This window comes from Daucus carota, chromosome 7, assembly GCF_001625215.2.
Source record: "Daucus carota subsp. sativus chromosome 7, DH1 v3.0, whole genome shotgun sequence".
NCBI lineage: Eukaryota > Viridiplantae > Streptophyta > Magnoliopsida > Apiales > Apiaceae > Daucus > Daucus carota.
In genome coordinates, this window is record NC_030387.2 from 36,650,515 (window position 1) to 36,664,899 (window position 14,385).

The 14,385-nt window shown below is 32.1% G+C and overlaps 1 long non-coding RNA gene across 1 annotated transcript; it reads left to right on the top strand.

Annotated features, from left to right (window-relative positions):
• The first annotated feature begins 6,572 nt into the window (after window positions 1–6,572).
• Window positions 6,573–8,015, top strand: LOC135147627 (uncharacterized). Its single transcript, XR_010285284.1, has 2 exons — window positions 6,573–7,233; window positions 7,492–8,015. It is a non-coding gene; the product is annotated as an uncharacterized LOC135147627 (long non-coding RNA).
• The last annotated feature ends 6,370 nt before the right edge of the window (window positions 8,016–14,385 follow it).

Below are 14,385 nucleotides of genomic sequence, written 5' to 3' on the forward strand. Positions count from 1 at the left end.
TCTTTCCCGCTTTTAAACAACTTGAGAACCGACATGAACTTTGGACAAACAGTTAGCAACTTAGCATGCACATACATCTGTAAAATTCATTTCAATGACAAAACAACTCCTCTGCAAGTAGGACATCTAATTTGGTCTCATATTGTAAGGTACTTCTGGTATTGTTTTCAACTTTGATAGGAACTTGTAATTTAACAAATTCTTGTCTGCAATTCAAATGTTTAATCTTAACTGAATACAAAAACCAAATATTCTAGAAATCAAAAGGTACCTCATCTAATTAACAGGTAACTACACAATCACCCAAGGCAGCGTCAAAAATTCGCTGTACTACAACTTAATAAGAAAACAATTTCTTAACATTGTTCACACAATTGCGATTAATTTCCCTATTCGCACGCACAACACATATCGTCAACTCATTCATATCTCCCTACACTAAACACGCAAATGATTAGATAACAAAACACGCAAGCATATTGATAAAAACCAAATCAGACACTTAATTACCTCCGAAAAAGGTACTCAGAGCAGCAAATCAAACCTGCGGAAATCAAACAACCTCTATAAACACAAAAAACACACAATTCAGTTACACAACGAAATTACGCGACAGAAACAATGCCTGAGAGCATCGAGAACAACAACTAACAACGCGATCAACCACAGGCTTACTCCAGCGTTTCTCCAATCCACTCTCCCTGTTTTATAAACACGGAGACTCGAAAACAACACTGACTGAACTGCTAGATATTTCCCAGATAATCATGTTCTGCAAGCGCAAAAAGGGAGTGACCCCAGTTTCATTTGGACAGGGATTTGGGAAGCCAAAGAAAGTTTGTACAAAGGATTTCGGTGGGTTCTTGGTGATGGGAAGGAAATCAGAATTTTTAAAGATCCCTGGTTAAGGGGTAAGAGTGATTTTTGTGTGGAGGATTCGCATATAAATAGTATCAGAAATGAAAGAATTTGTCAGTTCCTCCGTCCTAATAGCAAAGACTGGGACGTGCATAAGGTTCAACAAAACTTTCATGATGGTGATATTCAGCTTATCTTGCAGACAAGAATTCCGCAAAGCAATATCAGGGATAGAATAGCCTGGATGGGATCGTGTAATGGGGAGTATACAGTAAAGTCAGGTTATCGATATTGGGCTTCTCAGTCCGATTCTACTGCATCTGCGAATGTGTCAAAGGGCTGGAATAAGATCTGGCAAGTTCAACTTCCGCACAAGGTTAGAACTTTTTTATGGAGATTCTGCAAGAACACTATACCTGTTAGGTATCTGCTTCGAAGTAAGGGGGTGGTAATGCCGATTAGTTGTCCTATGTGTGATGTTGATATCGAACATATGCGGCACCTGTTTTGTGAATGCAAGTTTGCCAAGGAGTGCTGGCAGCAATCAGGGTTAGATATTGACTTCGGCGATGTAGAAATGGCCCCGAATTGGCTGTTGGACAAATTCAGTAATGGTGATTTAGAGTTGGTAGAGAAGATTGGAACAGTGCTATGGGGCATATGGTTCTCCAGGAATAAAAGAGTTTGGGAGGGAAAAAATATTTCTCCTGGAGTGGCAATGAACATCAGTACCAATATGATGGTCGATTGGCGTGAAGCAAACAAACAAAAGATGTTGTCACGTCCGGAAACAGCTCAAGCTCCTCCAAGCTCATATACTCAGTGGTCTTTGCCAGAGGTAGGGTGGTATAAAGTAAATGTGGACGCTTCAGTTTATACTAATGACACTACATTTGCTTTGGGGATGATTTTGCGAAATGACCATGGTCAATTCATGCTGGGGAAAAATATGAGGATTAACGGCAAGGTTTCGGTGTTGGAAGCAGAAGCTACAGGGGTTCTGGAAGCACTTAAATGGATCGAACATCAAGGGGTGCAGAATGTGGTACTAGAGTGTGACTCTGAGCTTGTGGTTCACTCGCTGCAAGGGAAGACAACGTACCTGGTAGAAGTTGGGCATGTAATTGAGGAGTGCAGGGAGAAGTTTAGGCAGAGAACGGATATCCTTGTCTGTCATGTTAAAAAGCAAGCAAACAGGGCGGCACATTTGTTGGCAAGAGTCCCATGTTTGCTAGGTAGCTACAATCATTTCATGTCTCCTCCAAATATTTTGTTGGAGATGTTACCATCTGAATTTTCTAGCTAATGAAATTTCATCCTTCAAAAAAAAAAAAAAGTTAGAAACATTTATTTCGTATTGTTTGTGTAATAAATCAAGAAATACTTATAAAAAATTGAGAATGCTAGCTTTTGTTTCATGACTTCTGCTTATTTTCCAAACACTTTAATCACTTATAAGTCTTAACTTGTTTCTTATTTCTACTTTAAGCAAGAATCACTTATTTTAAACTTAACCAAACTACCAAATCATGTATGGACATTCTGAAAAGTGAGGACGTAGCAGAGAGCCTTGAATAATTAAACAAACCAATCCATGTTTATTTGTGCCTTAACAATCTACATCAAAATGTGTAACAATTTACGAGAATTATCGAGACAAGTTGAGATGTCCCTCTGATTTCTATACACTTTCCTTTTTGAGATGTCCCATTTAATTCTATACATTTTAAAATTTTCTTAAAATAGTAAACTTTTATAATATAAAAATCCCAATCACCCACTAATTTCATCTACTTTTCCAAATCTATCACTTAAATATTAATGTGTCCCACCACTTTACCTACTTTTCTTTCTCTTTCTTATTACTTTACATTATTTTATACGCTTTTCTTAGTCTCCGTACCCAATACAAATGTATACAATCTCAGTGAGACGGAGGGAGTATTCATTTGTAAATAAAATAGAAAATGTGTGTGATTGTCCTCTGTCCTGCTCAAGTGAAGTTGATTATATCACGGACAGGTTTTTTCTGATAATTTTCTTAAAAAACAGCTGACAAAGTAGGAAAAACAAAAACAGCTGCAAAGCTAGAAGGCCAAGAGATTACTGATCTTTCATATTTATATAACAGAACTCCTGGTTTTGATATATAGTTTTTTAGTTCAGAAAATATAATATCTAAAATATAATCCAATAGCGGGAAATTTATCTTAAACATATTTTAACTCCAAAAATGATTATATCTGCATAGATTTTTCAAATGACTATAATTTCGTGTGAAGTCTTCCTATCTATAGATGTATCTTGATGTTTCTAAGTTCTCCCATGGGCCATCACATTTTTTATACAAAAAGTCCACACCACTTAAACTACTGTGTATCATGCATTGCATGGTGCAGTGATACATATTCCTTCATGCAAAAGAAACATTAGGGCTTGGCTTGGACCTCGATCCTGATTCTTGACTAATTAATCATTGCAATAGTGCACTAAGTGTGGAAAATCTTTCTTTTCCTTTAATGTACCTAACCAACAACCATAGTAAATCATTGTACAAATGTAGCTTCTCTCAACACTTGTCCCGTTTCTTTATTTCAATGACGAGACGCTAACATACTTTTCTTAAAGCTTCTCTCCATCGTATGATTCTTGCCGCACAATGGGGCTGTTTGGGAACTGAAAGCAATTTCTGTTTCTGCCTTCTGTTTTTCTTGATCCGTTTGTGTAAAGAAGTAGAAGCACTTTTAAGTGATCCGTTTGTGTAAAGAAGTAGAAGCACTTTTAAGAAGCTGAGAATGCTAGCTTCTCTCACAGCTTTTGGTTCTTTTCCAAACACTCAGAGCCGGGCCTGAGGGTGTGCAGAGTGTTCGACGGAACAGGGCCCTAAAATATTAGGGGCACATTTTTTTTTATGTAGGTTTATATATATGTATAGTCAAAATGAAAAAAATAGCTAAAAAAGTAAATTTTATTTTTAAGATTATAAAATTGTAAATGAAAAAAAAATTAAAAAATGTTATACACTTCAATAATTTTTAAATGTTATCTTAAATAAGTTATATAAATTCTAAAAAATAATAATATCATAATCATGTTAATAGAAATAAATACTTGCATTGAAAATAATGACATTGAAAATTGTAAGAGTTACCCTGCTCTCGAGGTAAAATTCTAATTTAACTGCTAACTTCAATGACTTCATTAAAATTCTACTTATACTATTTGTTTTCTTTCTTGATGACCATATGCAATATTATATCATTAAAATAATGATTCAATCTTTAGTAACTAATTTATTTTAAATTATATTTATTTTTAATTTATACATGCATATATATATATATATATATATATATATATATATATATTAAATATGAAACAAGTAATTTAAATATAAAATGCATTGAATAATGGGTTTATATAATTTTAAAACAAGTATACCTCTAATATAAATTAAAATTGTTAAAGTTGCTGAAATCATACTTGAGGTCAACAATGTCGCAGGAGAGATTGAATGGATTAGCACTGTTATCCATAGAAAATAGTTTGCTAGAGAATGTAGATTATAAAAATATTATTAGTGATTTTGCTTCAAAAAATGCTAGAAGAACAATTTTCAGATAATTTTATATTATCTATGTACTTGTTTTATTTCTCAACAATTTTCAGTTAATTTTTGTAATATGAAAAAAATATTTTATGCACTTTAATTGTGAAATGATTTTTACAGTTTTGTGTCAATTTTTATTATTTCATGTACTTATATTTTTAGACTATTAGGGCAGTATTAGGGCACACTTTTTACATTTTGCGGGCACAATAAATCTCAGGCACGGCCCTGCAAACACTTTATTAACTTATTTACTTCTCACTTCTACTCCACTTCTTTATTTTAAGCACGAAATCACTTTTTTTAAACTAACCAAACGGCCCCAATATAATCCAGCCCTCTTCCGAGCAACCGGCAGATTTCGCTTTTCTACACACAACAAAAAATGAGTGGCTACGTTCATATATACTAGAACCATATGGAATACATTTGTCTATCGTTTAAGAATCATCAAGTTTAATAGATACTAACACAAGTACTTAGGAAAATGATTACTAGATTATTAATCATATTATAAAGATTAAGTGAGCTCCACAAGCAGCTAATTAAGTAGTAGGTCAATATAGGATTGTGGAGGTTAAAAAATAGTTAAGCATACTTTAAGAATAACGCAAGCAACCATATTGTTATTAGATCTGTGGTTAATCTAAAAGTGGTCATTTAGATGGAGTACAATATGTTCCCACCCAAATTATTTATGTATTAGTATCTCCGAATATACTTAGAGAATCAAACTATCTCCGCTCCTTTGTCTTAATCCTCTCCTTTTTGCTAATTACACCATAATCCACATCTGTCAAAACGAGTTTCAAGCTTTAATTTTTCTCCCTTGGTATAAATCCCATGCTCCCGTCACTTTTCAAGGTCTAATCAATAATTAATATTTTAATTATCATTCCGTGAGACTATGCAACTCTTGTAAAATATTCACAAATCACGATCACGTACTTGGTAAGATATGATTAATAATTATTCCATTAAAAAATTAGGAGAAAACAAAAGTGAGTTTGAAGAGGTAAAGTATAAATAGAATTGTTTTTTTTTGTTTTTCTATTTTTATGAATTTAGTTACGGTTTGTACATCGGGTAAATTTTTATGAGCGCGCCAAGAAAGTAGGAGCAACGTGGTTTACACGTAAGTGGAGCTTTTTACTACCATTGGTGATTGGCGTGAGAGAACAATAACATTGCGACACGTGGCAAGAGCACTCCCTCATGTTCTTCCTTTCTTCATTATTAAGCTTACAACTTGCAAAATCTTGACTGGGCTCCACGGTTAGCTCACCCACACGTTCCTTTTAAAAAAGCCAAACCCTACCCCACTAGTTTAGTGACACATGACTCAAAAGCTAGAGAGCTCAATGCCTCCAAACATGTTTTGTGACGAAATTACCCTCGTGTGGGTCCCGCACCTTGTCGAAAATTTGGCTTTAAATATCGAACTCTTCCCACTCCTACACTCCCTTTTCCCCAAATCTTCACCTCTTATACTTACTTACCATTTTTCCGGCGATGTTGTCCGCTATTCCGGCGAGTTCCGAAATTTTCGGGTCCCAATTCCCGGCTTTTTTCGAAGGCGGTTTTCCACCTTGGGATTGCCAAGAATTGCCGCCCTTTTTACATCAACCCAATGAACAAGTCCAACTTTTTACTCCCATCCCCGCTAAAGAACCGGTTTTCTCAAACTCCGGTTCGGTCCGGGCCGAGTTAAACGCAACCCAAAAGAACATAAACCAATGCGCGACGAACCGGAAGCGGAAAAGCCCCGAATCCTCCGGTTCGGACGACCCCGAGGAGCGGAAGCAAAGACGCATGATATCTAACAGAGAATCTGCGAGGCGGTCCCGCATGAGAAAACAGAAACACTTGGAGAATCTAAGGAATCAAGTGAAGCGGTTCAAAATAGGGAACCGGGACATGATGAACCGGTTACATACAATGATTATACATAGCCGGATCGTACGGATGGAAAACGAAAGACTCCAAGTTGAATCCGTGATGCTACAACAGAAACTGTGGGACATGCGTCAAATTTTGCATGCACGACAACTACAACAACAATTATCTTCCTCTGCATGGCCTTGTAATAACGCACCGTTCCATCAATAAAAAGGAAAAAAAAATCGAACCAGATCATTAAATCACTTAATATTAGAGCTATATATATATATATATAACCTATAGTAATATATATGATTGAAACCAGAGTTTAATTATCCGTATAGATCTATCTACTCGCAGTGTGTGTAAATTATAAATAATGGTGTAGTTTTGCTGATTTTCGGCAACCGGTGGTTTGAGCAAAGACGGAGTTATTATTTATATGTGAATAATAATTAATTATTTAAGGAATTGTTGCTTCTCTACTTCTATTCGACTATTGAATTTATCTTTTGTTACATTTCACATATCACAATTGCATTTACGTATCATATATTCTTCGGGTTTTATATCAAAGTGCCCACCGAACTCGTTAAAATGTATCAAGTACCTACCTAATTTCCACGACGACTCAATTACAATACTAAAATCATTATATATATCATGCTGTTAATTTTTTTTAATCCCTTAACAGAAAACGTTAAGTCTAACGCTTCTTTTTGCTGTGTTGGCAGACACATGGAATAAAATGGGTCAACAAAAATAAAAACAAAAATACATGCAATATACACACACCTGATCAAATTCCACTTATTCGCTCTCTCTTGGGATAAAACCTCTGGTGGTTTGAAGGTGCTCTGAAGCTACATCGGTGATCTTTGAAGGTAATTATTCATCTTTGAAGCTTTGTTTAGTCCATTAATTCGATTACTCAAGGTATGCTTTAGGGGTTTATTAGGTTCAGTGAGTTCATTTGTTGTGGCACTTTACTATATTTTGTGCTCTATTTTTCTCCTATCACTATGGATTTTGTGTACTTTTAGTGTGTTGTTTCTTTGCTATATAGGTCATGTTAGTGGATTGAATGAAGTCATGTGTTTGATATCAAATTAATTGATTAAAATTTTTATTTGTTCAAACAGTATGTGTATTGTGATACATATAGAGGTTAATCATCATGGTGTATTTGCTTCCCAACCTGAATGCTATTATATTGGTGGAAAGTCCACAGTGCCAGAATCCAAAATTTTATCTAAAGTAACACCTCTGTTATGCATAATAAGCCAATGAAGAAATGAGTATCGAGGAATTGCAAGACCATGCGATACACCTTTGTACCAAGAAACAGTAGTGCTAGCATTGCGCAGGTCCACAAATTTGAAACTTTTATCGCCCCAAATCGAATGCCATCCCAAGAGATTTCATCATTTTTTTTGTTTTTATTTTTATTTACCCATCTTATTTCAGGTGTCTGCCAACTCAGCAAAAACAATGATAACAAGAGTTAACACTTAACGGTTTCTGTTAACAGATTAAAAAAAGTTAACAGCATGATATATATAATGATTTTAGTATTGTAATTGAGTCGTCGTGGAGATTAGGTAGGTACTTGATACATTTTAACGAGTTCGGTGGGCACTTTGATATAAAACCCTATATTCTTCTACACTTGCGGTATGTATTACGAATTTCGATTCCATAGGAAGACAGCTGTGCAGAGAAATGATTAAATATTATTATTCTGAGGTTGTCAATTTAAAAAATTTATGATAAATAAACGAAAAATGAATGAATCATCACAACTAGAGCTCAAGTATCGTGACATCGTTTAAACCGGACAAAGAAGTGATATTACTTTACATAAAAATATGCTAAAATAATCGGCTGACAACCTTTTTTAATTGTAAATTGCTTTAAGTTGACTTGACTGTATCATTTTTCAAGCAGAGTCCCAATTATTGAGTTTGTGAATTTAGACGTAAGTGCACTGGCTTATAGGAAAAATTGAAAAACCGAAAAAAAGAATCCAGTGTAAATAAAATACTCAGAGTTGTCAAAGCAAACTGCGTTATCAAGATAATCAAATCACCTTTTGTTTTTGGTGAGCTTGATTGGTTTTTGGAGGTAAGCGCAGAGAAGAGTCGAGGTTTAATTAATTATATAATCTAGAATAATCAGAGGGAAAATTACTTTTAGTCGGGTTTTTTCTGTGGTCCAAGCATCCATTGTATCATGACATATTTACAGTCGGCACCAACCACCAAACTTGCGGTGATTCTGTAATTAGGCTAAAATATTAGTAGTATTATTTAATTTCTTGAGAATCGATTGTGATACAAAAATATTGTGTTGCATAAGTTATTTAATTATTTAATGTGATTTTAAGATTAGACTCAATAGTTAGATGTGATACTTTTATATTTTCTTCTTTAGATTAATAGTCTAATGTCTAAATTTAATAAAATGTTATTAATTTTGAGTAAATAATTAAAAATAGTAATATATAAACAAATTAAACATATTATATAGACAGAGGAATATAGTGATTTGAGTGAAAAATAGTGTGAAATTAAATTGTATTATAATGCGAAATTGAAGCTAGTGAAATGAATCCTCTTCCTAAATCCTACGTTTTATTCAATTTTAATGTTATTTTGTTTCGTTTTAAGACGAATCACAACATAATCATAATCTTTGTATATATATAATAATGACATTGACTAAAATTGAAAATGATAATTTGTTTCATTAAAATGATAAATTTTATTTTTAATATATCATCTAAATTTTTGTCATTTTTTTCAGCTCCGAAGATGTTTTAAAAACTATTCTAACATACCGTAAATAAAAGGAATAGATAATTTGTAAGAGAATCACTCAAATTGCATATTCCTTGATACAATTACAAACAACCCTGTCACATTGATTATATATGTTAAATTTCTAAAATGAATATTAAAATTTCAAATCATTTGTTGTAATTTTGAGAGAATACACACATTGATAAAAATAATTATATAACATTATTAAAACATAACCAGCATCATAATCCAATTTATAAAAGAACAACACTTGTTTATAAAAGTTGTGTTATTATTAATTCAATCAATTACTTTAACGAACCCTATAGATATCCTCAGACAATCATTGCCTATTTCTGGTTTTTGATATTTTTAAACAGTACATACTAATCCAATCAAGCCTTTAATTAGCACTAGAAGCGGGAGATTCATCCTCCCATCCCTACCTAACTGTAATCAAACCACTAATCACTTTGATAATATTTATAGTGCGCACATAAAGCATGCTACCTGAAGTTGATATTTGCGGACATCAATTCCTTCGATTACTGAAAGCACACCAGATTGAAAAAAAAAATAAAAAAAATTTGGTAAGTATATTCAACATTATATCTTACAAGGTCAGTGAAGTTGACTTAAAAACAATAATAATTAAAAAAAAAAACTTGTGTTATAAAGTACATTCTGCTTAAAATATATTTAAAATATATTAGAGTAATCTATACTATACTATTAAAGCCGAAACATTAAAAGTTTGGTCGGTCGGTACTTGGGCTAAGTACGGGCCTATCTATCTAACCAATTATTCTGGACCTATCTATATAACCAATTACATTAAAAGTTTGGTCGGTCGGTACTTGGGCTAAGTACGGGCCTATCTATCTAACCAATTATTCTGGACCTATCTATATAACCAATTATTCTTTTTAATTTGGGCCAAAATACAAGCCTATCTATATAACCAATTATTCCTTTTAAAACCGAAACATTAAAAATTTGGTAGGTCGGTACTTGGGCCAAAATATGGGCCTATCAATATAACCAATTATTCTGGGTCTATCTATATAACCAATTATTCATTTTAATTTGGGCTAAAGATGTGTGCCAAAAGTCTAAGCGTCAAACAATAAAAAATAGAGGGAATATTATTATATTGGTCGGACGGTCGGTAGTTGGACCTGAAGTATGGGATACGGGCCTATCCATCTAACTAATTATTCTGGTCCTATCTATATAACCAATTATTCTTTTTAATTTAGGCCAAAGGACAAGCCTATCTATATAAGCAATTAATCCTTTTAAAACCGAAACATTAAAAATTTGGTAGGTCGGTACTTGGGCCAAAATATGGGTCTATCAATATAACTAATTATTCTGGGCTTATCTATATAACAAATTATTCATTTTAATTTAGGCTAAAGTACGGGTCTACCTATATAACCAATTAATCCTTTTAATTGAAATATATTACCTTTTTTATAATCTGATTAAAAAACTCAATCTTCTAAAATAACATTGAGAAACATGGTAATTACTTTTTTTATCTAAAATATATTATCTTTTTATAAATACGGACATATTTATACGTAAAGATGTGTGCCAAAAGTCTAAGCGTCAAATAATAAAAAATATAGGGAGTATTATTATATTGGTCGGGCGGTAGGTACTTGAGCCCGAAGTATGGGCCTATCTATATAACCAATTATTCTTTTTAACCAAAATAAATTATCTTTTATATATATTTTAGCTGAAAAAATTCAATTTTCTAAAATAATATCGAGCAACATAGTAATTACCTTTTAAATCAAACGCATTATCTTTTTAGATTTTCTAACTAAAAAAACTGAGATTTTACAATTAACACGGGCGACATAAATATAAAAATATAATATCATTAAATATAGTTATTAATAAATAACATGTGATATTATTCAACCAAAATACATTCATAACATTATTTTTAAATATTCTAATGATCTCACATTAAAAGAAATATTACAAATCTATTATACACTATATATTATTACACTATTAAAGCCGAAAATATAAAGTTCGGCTGGTTGGTTGGTCAGTTAGTTAAGTTTGGTGAATCGGTTGGTATTCGACCCACGGAGCTCTTATAGTATATTTTTTATTATCTATTAAATCAAAACTTTAAATTTAGGTTAGTATGATGAGTCGGTATTTGGTTTCATGCATCTCTTGAAATTATAATATTTTTTATATCATGTTATTAATTATTAATAACGAAATATTAAAAGGTTGATTGGATAGTTTATATATGAGTTTATAGGTCTCTTTAAATTATAACATGTAAAAAAAAATATTTTAACATTCTCATTAAAATATACATGTTCGACCTAATTTTTAATTAGCCATTTGACGGACTTAACTATAAAGAATTTATTCAACTGTTGAATAAAATATTTATTTAACCACATTATTCTATCATAATTTTATTTTTATAATAAAATTAGGAAAATTTAAAATATATACAATAAAATAACAAATATGTTAACCGCCCGTGCATTGCACGGGTTATAAGCTAGTAATATTTAAGTAAAGAAGGACGAGTTGTCGCGGAGTTTTGCTTCTTCATTCCATTCTAGTTTCTTTCAGATTATTGTATATATATTTACGACTAATCCACCAACTCCGCTTAAGGTTAGTCATGGCTTAGTTTTTGAGGTATCAAAATTAAATTCAAAACTTTCTATAAATTTTCTGTCAAAAAAATAAATAAATAATCTTTCTATAAATTTAGTTGAATTTTAAAATTCAAAATTGAAATTCAAATCTAATTAATCAGATTTTGGATCGGATTCGAGTTGATTGTTGGGCTTTAAAAGAAGACATTGGTTAGATTTCTCTTAATGTATAGTGCTTCTACTTTTTAACTTGAATTTCACAAGTAGTATACGACTTTGAGAGTTGCAAAACGAATTTTTTCGCAAATTTTAGAGATTTAAAAATCCAACATACCTAGATTTTACATGGAATCTAAGTCTAGAATTCTAGTTTTACACCAAGGGAGTTCTAAAAAAATTATTATTTCAGTCATGGAAGAACCTCCTAATAAATCTTTAAGATTTAAGCACAATATTACAAAATCTCATGGATTATGATGAGATTTCAAAAGACATAAAATAAACTGAAAAATATCACAAATGATAAAATCCATCATTTTATGAAAAAAGAATATCAGCATTCGAACAACATCATATTTTAATGAATTTTTTTAATAATCTCAATTAAATATCATCAAATTATTAAACATTATTTAACATCATAATTAAATATCATCAGAATTTTTATCATAATTTAAAATTTTAATTGAATATCTCAATATTTTGACAATTTTTTTAAAATCCAAGTTAAATACACATGAATCGTTGAATGGAAAAAAAATTATTTAAGATCTCGGTTGAATACAAAATTCAATCGGGACCAACAAATTAGATATCCGTCAAATTGATAAAAAAAAATCATCTTCAATCCTTTTCATTTTCCAGCAATTGTACAGTTATATACCACCATTTACCAGCATTGTGCCACAAAAACACAGTTAAGAGAGGGAGAGTCTTGTCATCCTTTTGTTGTTCTACAAAAGATGGATACATTGGGAAGACATATAAATGTATACTTGTATAGTATACTCTTCTAACGCCAGCTCTTCCTTTCTTCACCCGTAAGTTTTAGTGACCCGGTGCTTGGAATTTTCTTATCAAGTTATGGAAATTAAAGGGCACCTGGTCAAATTGAAAAGCATGTTCCAAATAAAGGACGAGCAAAAAGAAAATAAAGAAATAGAAGCCATTATCTATGTCGACTCTTCCGGATAATTTAATTTTGACTAACCAAGTGTCATTTGCTAAGATGATCTTTTTCCATTAAATAACAAAAAGTATAGCTAAAACAAACATGTGCTTGATTTTAATGAGAAAATAAAATGAGAGCAAATATCCTTTTTAAAGTTCTACATAATATGTTGTGCAGTTTAAAATAGAACAAGGGTAGAGATTAGAGAAAGAGAAAAAGTAGCGTTCTGTTACCTTTTAATCACATGAACCTAGCATGAAACACAATACATAATTTTGATCCAGTGTCCTGAGCCTCTTGATATGCTTATCGACATGATCTTTAAATTATTCTTTATTATATCATATGCTTTGGTAAAAGAAAGAAATAAAGAAGTAATGCATGTTACAGAATATCAGGGACATCCGATCCGACAGTTATCTACCTTAGAAGATTGCAGCTGATCACTCGCCTAACATAAGTTATTGAGGTGGCTGAAATATGTTGAGAATCCTAGGTTTGTACAGTTAAAGTGGCAGAAAATATTTTATTATCCATTGATGCATTGTATATAAACTATTAGCGATTAAAAGAATCAAATAGAGTATTATGGAAGAAAAAAAGTTAGATGCAGCTACCCTAATGGGAGTAGGAGATACGGGGGAATATGGAGAAATACAAGATTTCTGTAACGAGATTTGCGAAGGGGAAAAAAGAGAGCAAAGCAGAGATTTGATCGGTCATTCTCAAATAGATGGGTTTAATCTGTATTTCAAAAAGTAAAAATGTAATGAATATTATTAGTTATATTAATAAAATTTTCATCGCTTTTACTATTATTTCAGTGATCCAGCCAAACAGAAGGTCTCATTTGGATCATAGGATTTTAATCTGGTTATTGGGAATTTATTGTTTCCTTTGACAGATTCGGTTAACATCTCATAATCCAAACAATTGCAGGATTCTGACAAACAGTTTTAGATAATTTACGCTAATGAACACAAAAAAAACACAATTTGTACCAAACAAAATCAATCATCTCCAATATATCTGGCAAGTGGCACATAAGCAATCTCCTGATAACCCCCAATTCAATATACAGAAGCTTAATTCAGCTTCTCTCCTGATAACCCCCAATTCAATATACAGAAGATTAATTCAGCTTTCCATACAAGCTGGTCTACTGTTGCAAAGTACTTAAGTAGTGAAAGAACAATCTTTTATGGCTAGCTACATAAATAATGGCAAATCCTAGGGGCTTATATAGACTAAATAGTGCCAAACAAGCCTTAAGCAGCATCCATCATCTCTTATGATCACTACTATTTTCTACAGAAATTTTTTTAAACATGTATTTCAGCTGGCAAATCCAGTTAAGTATATACAGCACCTATGTGCTGCATTCCTCTGCCTGGTATAGTGACACACTGATATGCA